The sequence below is a fragment of the Pinus tabuliformis genome, chromosome 2_2 (assembly GCF_031772625.1).
Source record: "Pinus tabuliformis cultivar Carrire ecotype Pingquan chromosome 2_2, CPIR1, whole genome shotgun sequence".
In the NCBI taxonomy this organism is placed as follows: Eukaryota; Viridiplantae; Streptophyta; class Pinopsida; order Pinales; family Pinaceae; genus Pinus; species Pinus tabuliformis.
The window spans coordinates 798751572-798767528 of record NC_142300.1 but is presented as its reverse complement, the minus strand read 5'-3'; positions in this window follow the sequence as shown (position 1 = coordinate 798767528).

The window sequence follows — 15957 nt, the reverse complement described above, 5'->3', positions numbered from 1 at the left end:
TTGTATTTTTGAATGCTATATAGAGTATATGTATTAACTTGTAATTCGATAAAATCTTTGTTGGATTTCACTGAATATTGCCAAAAACATAATATATCTAAAAAATGACCAAAAATTCTAAATAGTAAGACTACTTAAAAGGTTTTAACTATAAAAGAAATATTTGTTTCAACTACTTTATATTATATATACATAATTTTTTTTCCAAAAAAATATAATATATACATAGTTGATATAAAATTATTAAGAATTGAATGAATTAAGCATCTCCCTCTTATTATTGTTATTAGGGATTACTTTATACTTTTTGTTTTACTATTTAACTTTCAATTACATTTTTGGTTATACATTGACTATTTTACAATATAGCACATTATAATATTCTATTTTAACATTTTCTTTCTATATATAGATATATATGAAATTGATACCGATATAAATATTCAAATAGTTAATTTAAATAATGTATTATAATATTATTGGGAAGTATAAAGTTTACACATCTTACTTACAATTTTTTAAAACTTGTAATTATTTTGTGTAACATGCTCAAACCAAACACACATATTTTTTTATTTTTTACTTTATGTTATTATTACTCAACTTAGGTAATGTGTGGGAAATACTTAAATTTAATTACTTTAATAAACAACATGCAGTGCAAGGTTATTTGCTAAGTGTAAATTTCTGTTCTTTACCTAAGACTGCCCCTTCGCTAATGTTTCTTGGGAGAATTGACATGACTGTGATATGTACATTTAATGGTGTATCATTTTTAATTTTAATAACACATATGTCTAAGGTGTCATCTCTCTAAAGGTTCTTGATGTACTATCCTTACACCTAATCTGACTCGTTGAACACATGAATCTATCACTTTTTTTTATGTTTCACCAACTGATCCAAGAGACGTGATATTATGGAGGGGAGTTAGGGAAACTAGCTCTCCCATCTATGATTCTGGCCTTCACTCAGTCATGTGTTCCACTACCACTCCATTTGCACCTACTCAGTGAACTAGGGTCACTTCCATGCTTTAGGGGTACCAATTTCTTGCTGACTCTCATTGACTTTACCTTCATCTCGTAATTAGTGGAAGGATGGTTCTATGGATAGATTTCTACCCGTGAATTGTAGGTTTCAACGAAGGGTTTGGTTACAACGATGAACTCGGCAAGGAAAATGAGTCAAAATGAGTAAGTTTCCCTCTTAATTTCTTTTTTATTACCACATCCATGTTGGAAAGTGGTAAGCTCTTTAGTTTTTCTTATTTGGTTGCTCATATTAGGCATGTCGTTGTAGATTATTGCTCAGATTTTGGGGGAACATCTCTATGCACGTGAACCACAATTCTGAACCTAAAATCCCCTTCTATTATCTCTTTTCCCTCTTGCTTCAGATGAAACCCTCGTTTTCTTATCTAATCATGTTTCCTATTTCTTTTCTCAGGTAGCATCAAACTCAACCCGACTCTCCATTTATGTATCGTCCAGATTGATTAGGTAAGCTTGCACACACATATGGGGTTTTCATTTTTTCCAGTTTCTTATTTATCTCTGCCATATCTTTCCAAAGTCCTTCCTTTCTATGTCTAGTTACTTTACATGCCGAAAGGCACCTAATCCCTTGGGAACAATCATAACTTATTACGAGGTTTCAAGTGATGTTATTAGACTAAGTTTTAGGGGTCGACTATTTTCAATACATTGAGATTTGATACCATATAGGTTTAATTGTTTATCGGGCTAGGACTTAAAGTTCATCTAAGGTTGAAATTTTCTATTTCTCAGTTATGGCTACGACTGGTAATTTTCATTTTTCAATACTAGAATACCAAATCCCTATTGGGTTAACCCCCTTATTTTTTTACTCAGTATATATATATCATAAATGTTAAGTTTTTTTATTCTTCTTATGAAACAATATTTTGCTTCATGCGTAAGAAATGTCTCCTCTATTCTTTTATCAGAATTGTACTAAACTATCTTTGTTCAATGATGGGAATCTTGTTACTGTTTATCGAGCATAACTGTAGAATTGTTATATTATTTTTTCGTTTCTAATTTTAGTGATGCTTAGTACTTGAATTACATACACTGGGCGTAAAATTATATTTCTTCATGCAATGCATCATTATGTTTACTTGATTATATTAAGTTTTCTTGAAGTCTTTCTAGGTTCTCAAGAACTAGAGAACTCAATCTCTCTACAGTTGAGGTGTTTGTCTAGGTTCTTAATTCATACCATGGATTGCTCCTTCCAAACCCTCAGGGTTATATGTTGGAACTTAACCAAGACAAGTATTTTGGGTTAACTCTACTTAAATATTCTAAGTTTTCCACTGACCCTAGTCCATCTCAAGAAAAATCTTCCAGTAGCATCCTGTCATACCCGTACAATGTATTATTCGGGTATGTTTTATTCTCTCTCTTGGTGTTGCTTTCCTCTCCTTAGTGAGTTTTCCTAGAGAAAATGAAAAATAACCCCTTTTCCTTCCTTTTGTGATCTTTTATCCCTTTCATAAGGATGAGAGAACCAACTTCCATAACTGTTTGAGAGTTATTTAGAATTCATTACTGTCTTTCCAGAAGTTCCAAGAATTGTCATTTTTATTAATTAAAATAAAAATAATAGTTTCACTAATTGTTCCATATCCATTCAACTTGTCACCAAGTCCTGCTTTTTTTTATAAGTCTTAGTTTGTAAATAGAAATAAATAATTAACTGACAATAAAAACAAGAAACAAATTATTTACATTTATGGGGGTGTGATATGAAATGACCATAAACTAAAAACCGATGTAGAATTGATTAACCATTAATGATTTGAATGTTAGATGAGCATGAAAATCGAGGAAAATTTCTTGATAAGAACACTTTACGACAGCTGATTAAACATAAAATCGATGCATAACAAAAGTACAATCAGTAAAAACACAGTGGTACCAGATAACAAATTGATGACAAAGTTCGTCCCTGATGGGCTACGTCTCCAGGTCCGCTTTCAAGATGGGCAACCATTTCTATTAGGAATGAGAGGAAGGTGTTGATTATACAGAGAAAAGACTAGAATGAATGTGCATGCATACACTTTTGATCATTTTCATCAGATAGTCCTCTGAATCAGCTTTCCAATACTTCCTACGATTTCCAAAACCGACCCTGGGTGCTGCTGAAATACTGAAAAAAATCGCTTATGTCCTCTAGGATCTCCATACAAAAGTAAAAAACCACTCTTTCTTTTCATCCATGGGAAAAAATTCCTCTTATAGGCCTGTGGATACATAAAAACCTCCTCTAACTACTTTTGAGGTGAATTTGGTTAGGTTTTGGATATGGTTTAACTTAGATCTTCTAGGCATTAGACCCCTAGGGCTAGCACCATGGTCGCCAAATTAATTCCAACAATAAAATTGTTTTAAAACCCAAAATAAACCATGTCATACCTAGAAACCGCAAACAGTTGACTGACCGGGCGGAGGGTTGTTACCGCTGCATGTGAACACTTGTAATAAACTGTTTGGATGGTGGTTACCTCAGGGACTTGCTCTCCAGTGTTTCCGGTCTACAGAGATGTTTCACATGCCAACTGTTGTACACCACGAGGCTAGCTAACCTCCAGGTGCTAACAGTCATGAATTAACTCTGACGGTCTTCCAAAACCTGTTACATGTTTTGTCTGCCGCGATTTAGACTAATGGTTTAGGTTGTGGTTCCCAAACCCTTGTTTTCAACCCCATTTCTGGTCACATCACCACAGTTCTGTTGTGGTCTGTGGACATGGTTAGGGCCATGTATTATATTTTGAAATGTTTTAACATATTTGCAAAGGCCGAGAGGGTTAATATGTTTAGGTTTTGAGTTAGGTACAAGGTTTTGCAACATGTTTTGAATGCAATGGTTGGTGTTTTTAGGATTAGGCTTAGAATTAGGTTTAGGTTTGTATTTGTAGTAGGTTTTAGGGTTTTAGAACATAGAACTTAGGTTTATGTAATAGTTTGATTATGTTAGGTTTAGAACATCCCCATAGGTATTGAAGCATGGTTGCAATACCATAGCTTATGTCCCTTCTAATGAACCACATCAAAACAAATCGTCACATTATGACATTTCCACCATGAGTTCTATCGACGAAACCATATCGAACCTCTACAACAGACGATAGCCATGTCGACACTAATCCTGCTTGTCAAATGAAAAAAAAACATGTTGCCGACCATTCCTAGCAGAATTGTCAATGAATTCAACTCGACAGCCAACTACAACCCATATCAACTGAACGCCATGAACACTATGAAGATTTCCTAAACAACTTGATCCATAACCAAGACTGTCAAACTATCGAAGCTGAACTGAAGCAATGATGACACTGAACACTGATGACGATACTTAAACACATGTATAATTGAATCAACAGAATCCTCCTAGATCATTCCTCTCCACTTGAAAGATTTTAGACCACAAAAGTTTGACTTAAACAATTAGTCGAAGAGGGTAGAACCCCTTTCTTTTCACCTTGACCTGACGATGTACCAATACATTCAATCAATCACATGTAAGTGATGACCCTGATAATGCTGACCATGGCACTTTTTGATTCGATGACTTGTTTCTTCCATCTGCAATATGAAAAACTTGCAACGATGGGAAAACAACCTGTTATCAACATGGAAATTGAATTCTTTCCACAAAGAATCATGAGTTAGTGATTCACAATCTTTGAAAACAGTCTCTACTGAATGTTGTTTAATACTGTCAACTTGTATAAACAATCTATTTTGCAGAATAACGGAGACAATCAAAGATACTTTCAACATCAAACCATCTACTTGATTTAACATACTTTCCTGCTTCATGTTTACTAAGTGAACTTGCTGCACTGAACCTATCCAATTGTAAGGTGAAATTTGTGGCAACTTAGTTTGATTCTAAAAGTATTGATTTAGATTTGTTTGAATCATTTTTCCTTCATTTATTACATGATGTTTCCATTGATTATCACTTTCCTCTTATGCATAAGTTCCCCTTAAACACTTTGACATTTCTTTATAAAAAGCTTTGATATGAAAATAAATAGGTTTCCTCTCCACTTGAAAAGAGGTTTCCAAACTGCTCAAGACATGACATGGCGACAAAATACAAGATAAATTGAACACTAAATTTCCCCAATACTAACATGGACCCCTAAAACTGAAAATAAACATACCATCTTAAACAAGTCTCTGATTAGACTCACATGTACCTTTCCCTACAATACACTGTGATGATGATAGTTTCTAGAATTCAGTTGCACGAATGAGTTGAGAGTCATTTTTTCTTTAAGAAGATGTTCATAGGACATTAAATGTATCTAATGTTTCTTATCCTATTTATGTATAAGATTTCTTGGAAAAGAATTAACCACCTTGACCAATTGATCTATAAATTGAATCTCGCATTCCAAACAACCATCCCTATGTTGTTCCTTAATAAACATGAGTACATATTTACTTGAACTTATTAACTGCTTAACTTGATTTGTAACAATTAAATCCAAGTTTGATTTGATTTTATGTGCCCTAACAATAAATTCAACCTCTTATTTCTTTAGGTGGTATTTATGTTCTCTTCTGTAAAACAATGCATCTCTATCGTAAGGATAAGGACTTCCTAAGAAAACTCCACATATCTCTACTGGGACCACATATAACTCCACTTCAACAATGTACTTAGATGTAATTGAAAATTTTACCGACACTACTTTGTAACATGTATCTGAGTTGATTTATTAATCCAACCTAATGGGTATGGTCTTTGATGATTTTGTGTCTCCAATCCCAATTGGTTAACTATATGTTTAGATATTAAATTTGCTTGCGATCCACTATCAATCATTGTGTCAATCTTTGTATGCTTAGAACTTATCCTTATGTGGAATAGTTAAACACTTTTATCCTCATGTGGAGGATTTATTTTTGAAGAAGATGTAATAGTTTTCAAACTTGAACCAGTTTCAAAAGTTTTGCCTGTCATAACCATAACGGTTATCCTCCTTTTATCACCTGAATCTGAACCTAGTTCTTGTTGGACTATTGCAATGGCCTTCTTTTCATCCTTCACCTTAAGGAACATTTTGGGTTTATGTTCTGGATTAAGTTTCCAGCACTTCGATTCATCATGACCGATTCTCTAGAAATGAGAACAAGTAGGTTGTTCCTTCTGAGCGACCACCAATTTATTTTTGTTTGAATTGTTCTTCCACTTAATATCACTAGAATATTTGGTTTCCTGCTCTTTGAATGACTGCAATGAAAATTGAATGGTCTACCACCTGATCCAATATGTAAGGCCTGAACACACACCTCATTAAAATCATCAGGATTAAACATCAATAAAGTATGATACAAATATGAGTGTAAACTACCGATGTATTTTAACAAAGTTTCACATGTATCCAATGAAATTCCAAACACCAATGCTTTCTTTCTGAACTCCTGAGTAAACTCCTGAACACTCTTCCCTTTACCTTGCCTCAGATGCTGCTAATCAATAACAACTTGTTGCATGCATCCTAAAGGATAGATTTGTTTCCTAAGAGCTTTTAAGAACTTAGACCATGAAGAGATGAATTTTCATTTACGCTTTACATCTATCTGATTTTTACTTTCCCACCAGATTAAAGTTGTTCCCCCCATTCTAAGTGTAGCTAACTAAATTTTAGTTTTATCACTAGAAATGTTTTAAATGCTACAATAGAATTCTAACTTCTTTATCCAGTTATCTAACTTTTCAGGATTCATTTCCCCATCATAAATAGGTAACTCAAATTTAACATCAAGTTTCAAAAGAGATGTTTCCTTAGGATTCTTTTCCATTTCAGATTCTGCACTGGAAGAAGAAGAAGAAGAAGAAGAAGAAGAAGAAGAAGAAGATTATGGAGATGATGGAGGTGAAGGTGGTTTATCACTCTTCCCTTTACCTTTGTCCTTCTTCGATGGATTTGAAGAAGAAGCTGCATCTCTCACCTTCTTGTCTTCATACAGTTCTCCCAACATCTGCTGCATGGTTAAGAATGCCTGCTAAATATATTCTTCACTAATATTAGTTTCAGTGTTTTCACCTGCATCAAGTCCTGACATGGTTGATTTTTGAATGACTTGACGCTTTCTAATCTCTGGATTGATCGACTCAAGGATTCCTTCTCCTTGTTGTGACTTTGACCTGGTTAACATTCAATGGCACATTCTACAAATGTGACCTGCTCTGATACCAAATTATATGATCTAAAATGACCATAAACTAAAAACTGATGTAGAATTGATTAGCCATTAATGATTTGAATGTTAGATGAAGCACACAAATTGAGGAAAATTGATTTATAAGAACAATTTACGACAATCAATTAAACATAAAATTGATGCATAACAGAAGTACAATCAATAAAAACACAGTGATACTAGATAGTGAATTGATGAAGTAGCTCGTCCCTAATGGACTACGTCTTCGGGTCCGCTTTCAAGATGGGCGACCATTTTTACTAGGAATGAGAAGGAGGTGTTGATTACACAGAGAAAATACTAGACTAAATGTGCATTCAAGAACTTTTGATCACTGTGATCAGATAACCCTCTAAATCATCTTTCCAATGCTTCTTACGGTTTCCAAACCGAACCCGGATTCTCTTGAAACACTAAAAACAAAATCACCTATGTCCTCTAGAATCTACATACAAAGTCAAGAACCACTCTCTCTTTTCCTCCATGGGAAAAAATACCTCTTATAGGCCTGTGGATACATAAAAACCTCCTCTGACTAATTTTGAGGTGAATTTGGTTAGGTTTTGGATATGGTTTAGCTTCGATCTTGCAGGCATTAGACACCTAGGGATAGCACCATGGTGGCCGAATTAATTCCAATAATAAAATTGTTTTAAAACCCAAAATAAACCATATCATACCCCGAAACCACAAACAACTGGCTAACTGGGTGGAGGGTTGTAACCACTACATGTGAACACCTGTAATAAACTATTTGGATGGTGGTTACCTTGGCGGCTTGCTCTCCGACGGTTCCATTCTGTGGAGATGTGTCACATGCCGACTATTGTGGACCACAAGGCTAGCTAACCTTCCTGGCGCTAACCATCATGACTTAGCTCTGATGGTCTTCCAAACCCTGTTACATGTTTTCTCCACTACGGTTTATATTGACGGTTTAGGCTACGGTTCTCGAACCCTTGCGGGTTGCCTCGTTGTGGTCACATCACCACGGTTCAGCTGCAGTCTGTGGACATGGTTAGGGTTGTGTATTATATTTTTCAATGTTTTAACATATTTGCAAAGGCTGAGAGAGTTAATATGTCTAGGTTTTGAGTTAGGTACAAGGTTTGCAACATGTTTTGAATGCAATGGTTGTGTTCTTAGGATTAGGCTTAGCATTAGGTTTAGGTTTGTATTTGTAGTAGGTTTTAGGGTTTTAGAACTTAGAACTTAGGGTTGTGTAATAGTTTAATTGTGTTAGGTTTAGAACATCCCCATAGTAGGTATTGAAGCATGGTTACAATACCATAGCCTATGTCCCTTCTAATGAACCACATCAATAAAAATTGTCACATTGTGACATTTCCACCATGAGTTCTATCGATGAAACCATATCAAACCTCTACAACAAACAATAACCATGTCAACACTAATCCTGCTTGAAGAATGACAAAAACACATGTCATCGACCATTCCTGGCAGAACTGTTGTTGAACTCAAGTTGATAGCCAGGTACAACCCATATTAATTGAACGCCATGAACACTATGAAAATTACCTAAAAAAACTGATCCATAACCAAGACTGTCGAACTGTCAAAGCTGAACTGAAGCGACGACGACACTGAACACTGATGACAACACTTGAACACCTATACAATTGAATCAACGGAATCCTCCTAGATTAGGGTGTCACATCTCTCCCACCTTGTGCAAAACACCATCCCTGATGTTCATCCTTGCCCATTGGAACAAGTCAAGATATGCTTGCTACATAAAATCCTCATCCTCCAAGGTAGCCTCTTCTAGGCTAAAGTGTCTCCATTATACCTTTTCCTAGGTGATAGCTCACTTCCATAATGTTATTTCTCTCTGATTGAGAATACGTAGGGAATATACTAGGAATTCTCCATTTGATTTGACCTGTTATACAATCAAAATTTAGTTGTGAGTCCTTTTATACTGAACTTCTATGCCTATTAAAAGAAACAAAAAAATAATATAGGTTACCTTTCTATCTCACCTGTACATCATGACAATTAATCACATGCTTAGGATCATAGATATATTTCTTTAATAAGGAAACATGAAACACATTTTGAACTTGTATGTGACTTGGTAATGAAAGTTCATATTCTACGTGTCCCACTCTTCCCAATATTTGGAAAGGTCTATAGTATCGGGGTGCCAATTTGGCACAACCACTCCACCTGAGTGTACTTTTCTTAGGTTTTATTTGTACATAAACATTGTTCCCCCATTTGGAACTAACTATAAGTCCTATTCTTATCTACATATGCATTTTTTTTTTATCCTGGGAAGATTTTAACTTTTAACGAACTCTTTTTACTATTTTCTCCATCTCCTTTAACATGTCCAGCCCTAATATTAATTTATCCGATGGGTTGCTCCAATTTTTGGACTCATATTTAATGATTCATAACAAATTTTGTTGTAGGGAAATTATAATAAATGAAGGTACTCCCATTTCGTTAGTTGTTGCATTACATACATCCTTAGGATGTCTTCTTGAACTTGTTTCACTCACTCAATTCGCCCATCTGTTTGTGGATGGTAAAATATTCTGAGTTGAACCTGTGTGCCTAATCCTATTAAAAGGGCCTTCCAAAATGTAGAGGTGAATTTAACATCCCCATTCAAGATTACTACCTTCGAAATTCCATGTAACCAAAATATCTCCTTCACAAATATTTCTGCAATTTCTATAGATTTATAAGTGGATTTAACAAGAATGAAATGAGTTATTTTACTTAATGTATCCTCTACTACCATAATGGACTTATTATGTTTTCTCGTACTAGGCAAATCCATGATAAAATCTAAGGTAATCATTTCCCATTTCCACTCTGGAATAGGAAGCAGATGGAGAAGGCCCGCAGGGTGCTAGTGCTCAGCCTTGACTTGCTGGCATTCCAAGAATTTGGCTAAGTATTCAACAATGTCTTTCCTCATGCCTGACCAAAAATAGTATTTCTTTATTGCAGGAAATAATTTCTGATATCTAGAGTGGGCAGTGTAAGGGTTCCTGTGAAACTCATCCAATAAAAATTGCTTAAGAGCTAACTGATTAAGAATGTATACCCTTCCTCTAAATGTCAACATATTATAATGATTTATATCGTACTCATATGTTCTTCTCGAATCCTTCACATCTTTAGCTTGCTTCCATATAAATTCATATTCGAGGTCCTTGAGTGCACTTGCTTTAATTTTCGCAGATAGATTAATTTCCACTTGATTCTAGGAAACCCTATACAAATAATGCAGTTTCCAACTCAGTGCATCGACCATCTGATTGTCTTTACCTTTTAGGTGCTTAATTTAAAAATCAATTTTTCTTAAGAATGTTGTCCATCTGGTTTGGCGAGCATTTAAATGAGGATGTTTGAAATAACTGGTTAAACTATTGTGATCTGTTAACAAGAGAAATTTCTTTCCTAGCAAGTAATGCCACCACATTTTCAATGCATGAACAACTACGTTCAACTCCAGATCATAGGAATAATACTTCTACTCATACTCTTTTAATTTACAATATTTGTATGCAATCACCATGTCCTCTTGCATTAAGAATCCCCCAACGCCTTCCTTACAAGCATATGTGTAAACCGTAAATTATTTTTCCAATTTTTCCATCTTCAACATAGGGGCCATGGTTAATAATTCTTTAGTATTGACATTTTGTTTTCCATCTAAACACCTTTCCTTTTTTGTAATGAATTCTTGGGGTAAGTTATCCTTGAAAACCCTCTTATGAAGTGATGATAATAACCAGCCAACCCCATAAAATATCGGATGTCTGATACATTTTGGGGAACAAGCCACTCCATAATGGTTTTAATTTTTTCAAGGTCTACCACTATACCCTCCAAAAAAATGACATGAGTAAGGTATTGGATCTGTTCCCGATAAAAATCACACTTACTAAATTTAGCGTAGAGATGGTTTTATCTTAGGGTTTGTAATACCACTCAAAGATGTTCCTTATGCTCTTCCAAACTTTTTGAGTATATAAGGATATCATCAATAAAAATCAAGACAATTTTATCCAAATGCAAATGGAATATTCCATTCATTCGACTCATAAAAGTCGTTTGGGAGTTAGTAAGCTCAAATGGAAACACTACAAATTCGTAATAACCATATCAAGTCCAGAACGATGTCTTGCTCTTTTATTCTAATTTGGTGATAACCTAATCTTAAATCAATTTTAGAAAATATTGTGGCACCCTTAATTTGATCAAATAAATCGTTGATTCTTGGTAATGGGTGCTTACTTTTAATCGTTAATTTATTTAGTTGTTGATAGTAGATGCACAATCATAGGGTTCTGTTGTGGTAAAAACACAACCCCCCCCCATTATTGATGTGTTCACTTCAAATAATGGGGACCCTTTCTATTAAAATTTTGGCTAAACACCTTTTTGAATTTTTATTTAGTTGATTGCCCTACGCTTCTGTTAATTTTTCGTTTTCTTTGGATTCTTGTTTTCATTGCTTTGTTAGAATCGATTTTTTATAAGCTTCTCATTGACGCTTGTTTCGCCTCATTTGGTCAACTGGTTTGAAAATGGCACGCCTTTGAAGTGTCATCATTTATCTAGCCTGGGTTAAAAATGCATAAAATGTATAATATTGCATTTTGTAAATAAATTAGTTCAATAACACATTCATTTTAAATATTAACCTATAGCGAGCTTTTACTAACATTTTTCCATTTTTAGTTATGCAGTCAAATCATTAATTATCGGGATTTTAAGAAATATACTCCAATTTCCAAATCAATTACTAATCTTAAAAACCCATAACATTCAAGTGGCTATAGTTTATTTTTATTCTTTTTATTTATTTATTTTTTAAGTGGCTGTAGTTTTAATAATTTCACAACTTAACTAAAATAAAACCAAAATAAAAAATAATATTAAATCTTAATTTAATTTAATTAAATTAAAATTTAAAATATAAAAAATATATATAAAACTTATTTCGCAATCGGGAGTTCACATTGGAAGTTTTGATCGCACATATTGACAAATCTCGATACCTGCCATCCCCCGATGCCGATGGCCGATACCCTCATGTCCCTGATCGCCGATACGCTCATGTCCCCAATCGGCGAATGGCTTAAGTCATTTAAGCAAAAGTTCTTTTATAAACTTTGTTTTAAAGTTTCAACTCACTCTTACGATGAGTGAGTGAGTAAAGAAAGGAATGGAACGAATAAGTGGAGGGTAGTTTATATTTATTTATTTATTTTATATTATTTTAAATAATTTAATTAATATATGTAATATAATTAATTTAAATAAATTGAATTCTAATTATTATTTAGATTAATATTATATAGTTTGTTCCCGGATGCGGGTGAGGGCACGTCACAAATGGACGAGACACATGCCCAGCATGTGCCACCCCGTGCCAGCGCTAAGGATTAATGGCTATACGCCGTCAGGTAATGAGGTTGGGAGGCCCAAGCTCCAGGCATTCAATGCCAAGCAGGGGGAAAAGATGGATGTACAGCAAGCAGTTAAGGCGGGCTCGCTTCGAGGTCCTGCAACGACTCTTCAAAGGGAGGATAGCGTATTGCAATTTCATGAAAATGGTGAGCAAGGAATATTGCAGTCTCAAGGAGAATTGGATTGGGTGGATGATCCACCACCCTGCAGAGCAGTTACAGCATTCTGTGGTTGCCACTCAAGGGAATGTCTTGAGGGAGAAAGGCAGGCTGTTCAGAATAGGGATAAATTCAAAGCAAGACGTTCATTCTGGGCCTGGTCTGTGGCAGAGTCCTGCGAATTCAGGGGCATGTGGTATCCTGAGCGAGGTCTCTGGTATAATTCACTTGGTGATTACTCTTCTGTCGCAATTCATATACAACTCTCCCTCTCCGAGCTCCACGGGGTCTTCATCTCTTCGGCAGAGGTCTGGGAACAAGGCGAACGTGGTAGAGGCTCCATGGCCAAGCTTCGAGAGCGACAGATGAGTAGGAGAGGTCCAGGGAGAGGATCGGCCTCACGACGCCCAGCAGAAGAGGAGCATCATCATTGTTGTTGTTGCTATTGCCATCGGAGGGCGAAAGCAACACCAATACAGGTTGGACAGTTCTTGGAGGTTGGTAGTTCGAGCGAGGGAGAGTCAGGGCTTCCGGCCTTCGGATCTGTCATCTTCACCTTGGGCGGTTCGAGGGAGAATGTGGGCATCAATGCCCATATCTCGGTGCTCTTCACCAAGGCCCCGGAAGGAAGTGAAGGAGGGAAGCAGCCAGAGAAGGATGCGCTACCCCAAGAAGGCAAAGGGGAGGAGGGTCCAGTGCTGCAGTCTCCTATTGAAGCCAGCACCTCAGGAAGAGAAATCCAGCAATCTCCTCCTATCCCTCAGGAACAGGCACCCCCAAATGCTGCCAAGCCTCTAGTGGAGCTGTGGGATGGAATGCCGGAAGGTCAGGGCTGGAGCTATATCTATGAAACAGAGCCCGAGGACTAATCCCCAGACGCAGCCTCAGGATCACTCTCTTTTCTCTCGGTACTGGGTTTATCCAATCGTTTCAGCGGGTATTTGCTTTCTGTTTACTACAGTGTCTACTACTGTTTATGTCCATATGCAGTTCTTCATTTTGTCTTGTAACGGTCTCTCTCTCGTGGTTTGGTCATGTAATGGTCTTTATCTCGTTGGGAAACGTTTTGATGCATGTTTGAAGGAGGGAAGCCCCTGCGAGGGCCATGTGGTCACTGTCTAACTCCTCGCGGCTCTATGTCAGCCTACAGTCATGTTCTTTTGGTCTTTAGCGGCACTATGTCAGCCTTCAGTCACGATCTTTTGGTCTTTTGTGTCAGCATGTTTAGCGAGTCTGGTAGATGCCCCTGCGAGGGAATATTTCATGTCAAAATTTGCTCTCCCAGGAGCCATAGTTGGCCCTGGTCTTGTCTCTCAGTTTGTACTGCTCATATGTAAATACCACTTAATATAATAGATAGCCTTTTACCGAGAAAAAAAAATATTATATAGTTTGTAATTAGTTAATTATAATAGTTAGTTAGATATTAATTAATAAATAGTTTATTAATAATTAGTTTAGTTTATAATTAGCAATTAAATTAGAATTAATTAGAGCCTAATTTAGGATTAGTTTTTAATTATAATATTTTTAGCCCAGCAACACAATTTCCATATTCATGCCAGATTTGACCCATCAACTTTGGAGGCTCATAAATTGAGTTATACTTGGCCAAATGGGGCCCAAGACGACTCATTGGAAAGAGAAAATCAAGGAGAACATTTTTGAGGAGGTTTCACTAATAGATTTAATCATTTATTGGGTCAAAAATTAGGCAGAAGATCAAGCTCTGAATTCTGAAAACAAATCAATTTTCTGAGTTATTTTCTTCATTTTCATTTGTCCAAACCTCTTCTAATTGTAGATTCATTGGTTAATAATATCTTTGGCCAATCAAACTATCTCATGCATCAATTGAAAGCTTACATTTTATTTTAAAGTATTTATTTAAATATAATTTGATTGGATTTGATTTAATTGCCAGAAATGATATTTTGATTGCATCTTAATTTGTTTTGATTTCTTTTGTAGGAAAACATCGGAAGAAATATGGAGAAAAGAATCTCAATCAATGAGAATACTCCAGCAATTGAAGATTAGGATTTTTGAGCAAGTAAAATTGGATTTAGCAAATTTGTCTTCAACAAACTCTTCTCTCAATAATTCCTTGGCAAATATTATAAATAACAAATTGCAGAATGTAATTTGGGGGCTGCTCTCCTCTGCAATTCTAGACTTCTAAAAGCACTATTGTAATAGGAATTTAGAGTTGTAGGAGAGAGGAGAGAAAATCTCAGATCTGGGGATTATTGAGGATTTTTTTCTTTGTATCTTGAATTATGTATGAAGGGCAGAGTTTGCACTATTGTGGCTCTAGTTTTGAAGAAAAAAGTTCAAGCAATGTAAAGGACTGTTGAAGACCAAGATCAGAGAAATGGATGCAATAAATGGGTATTTTTCATACTACTGTTTCAAATATAAGTTTCATTTTTACGGTAACATGAATGTCTCATTTTATTCATGTTTGTGCACTATTGTAAACATGGGTAATTTGTCCCCGGATGCGGGTGTTCGCATGGCAGAGGGACGGAGGCCACATGGCTTGCATGTGCTACCTCGTGGTGATTTAAGGAGGGCAGATGAGATAGCCTCCGAGGTATTAAGTGCTGAGGCTTCAACTCAGAGCTGTTAATGAACACAAAGGAGAATTGGAAAGGCTGCAGTGTGCATTTATGGTGCCTGAGCTCCAAGAGAATGTCGAGACTGATAAATTCAAGCTGGGCATGGGGACGAACCATTCTCAGGGTGAGAGGCTCGCTGCGCAGGTTGGTTTTAGCAATTGTTTTCTTCTGTCAGTTGCTGTGGTTGCTACGGGCGCCGTGGCTGAAGATTCTCCCTCGCCTGTCCTCCCTAGTGACAGAGCTGTGGGTTACCCTGTGTTACTGCCAAAAGGAACATAGAGAATTCTTCGTTGTGTTGGTAGAGGATTCGAGGAGGGGCCTCCAGCCATTGAAGCTCTTTTCTTCGCTGCAAGCTCCTCTGCCAGAATGGTCAAGCTCAGAGAAAGAATGCCATGTCGACGTGGCTCAGGGCGAGGGAGCTCCTCACTCCATCCAGCAGCGGATGCCCACCACCATTGTTGTTGC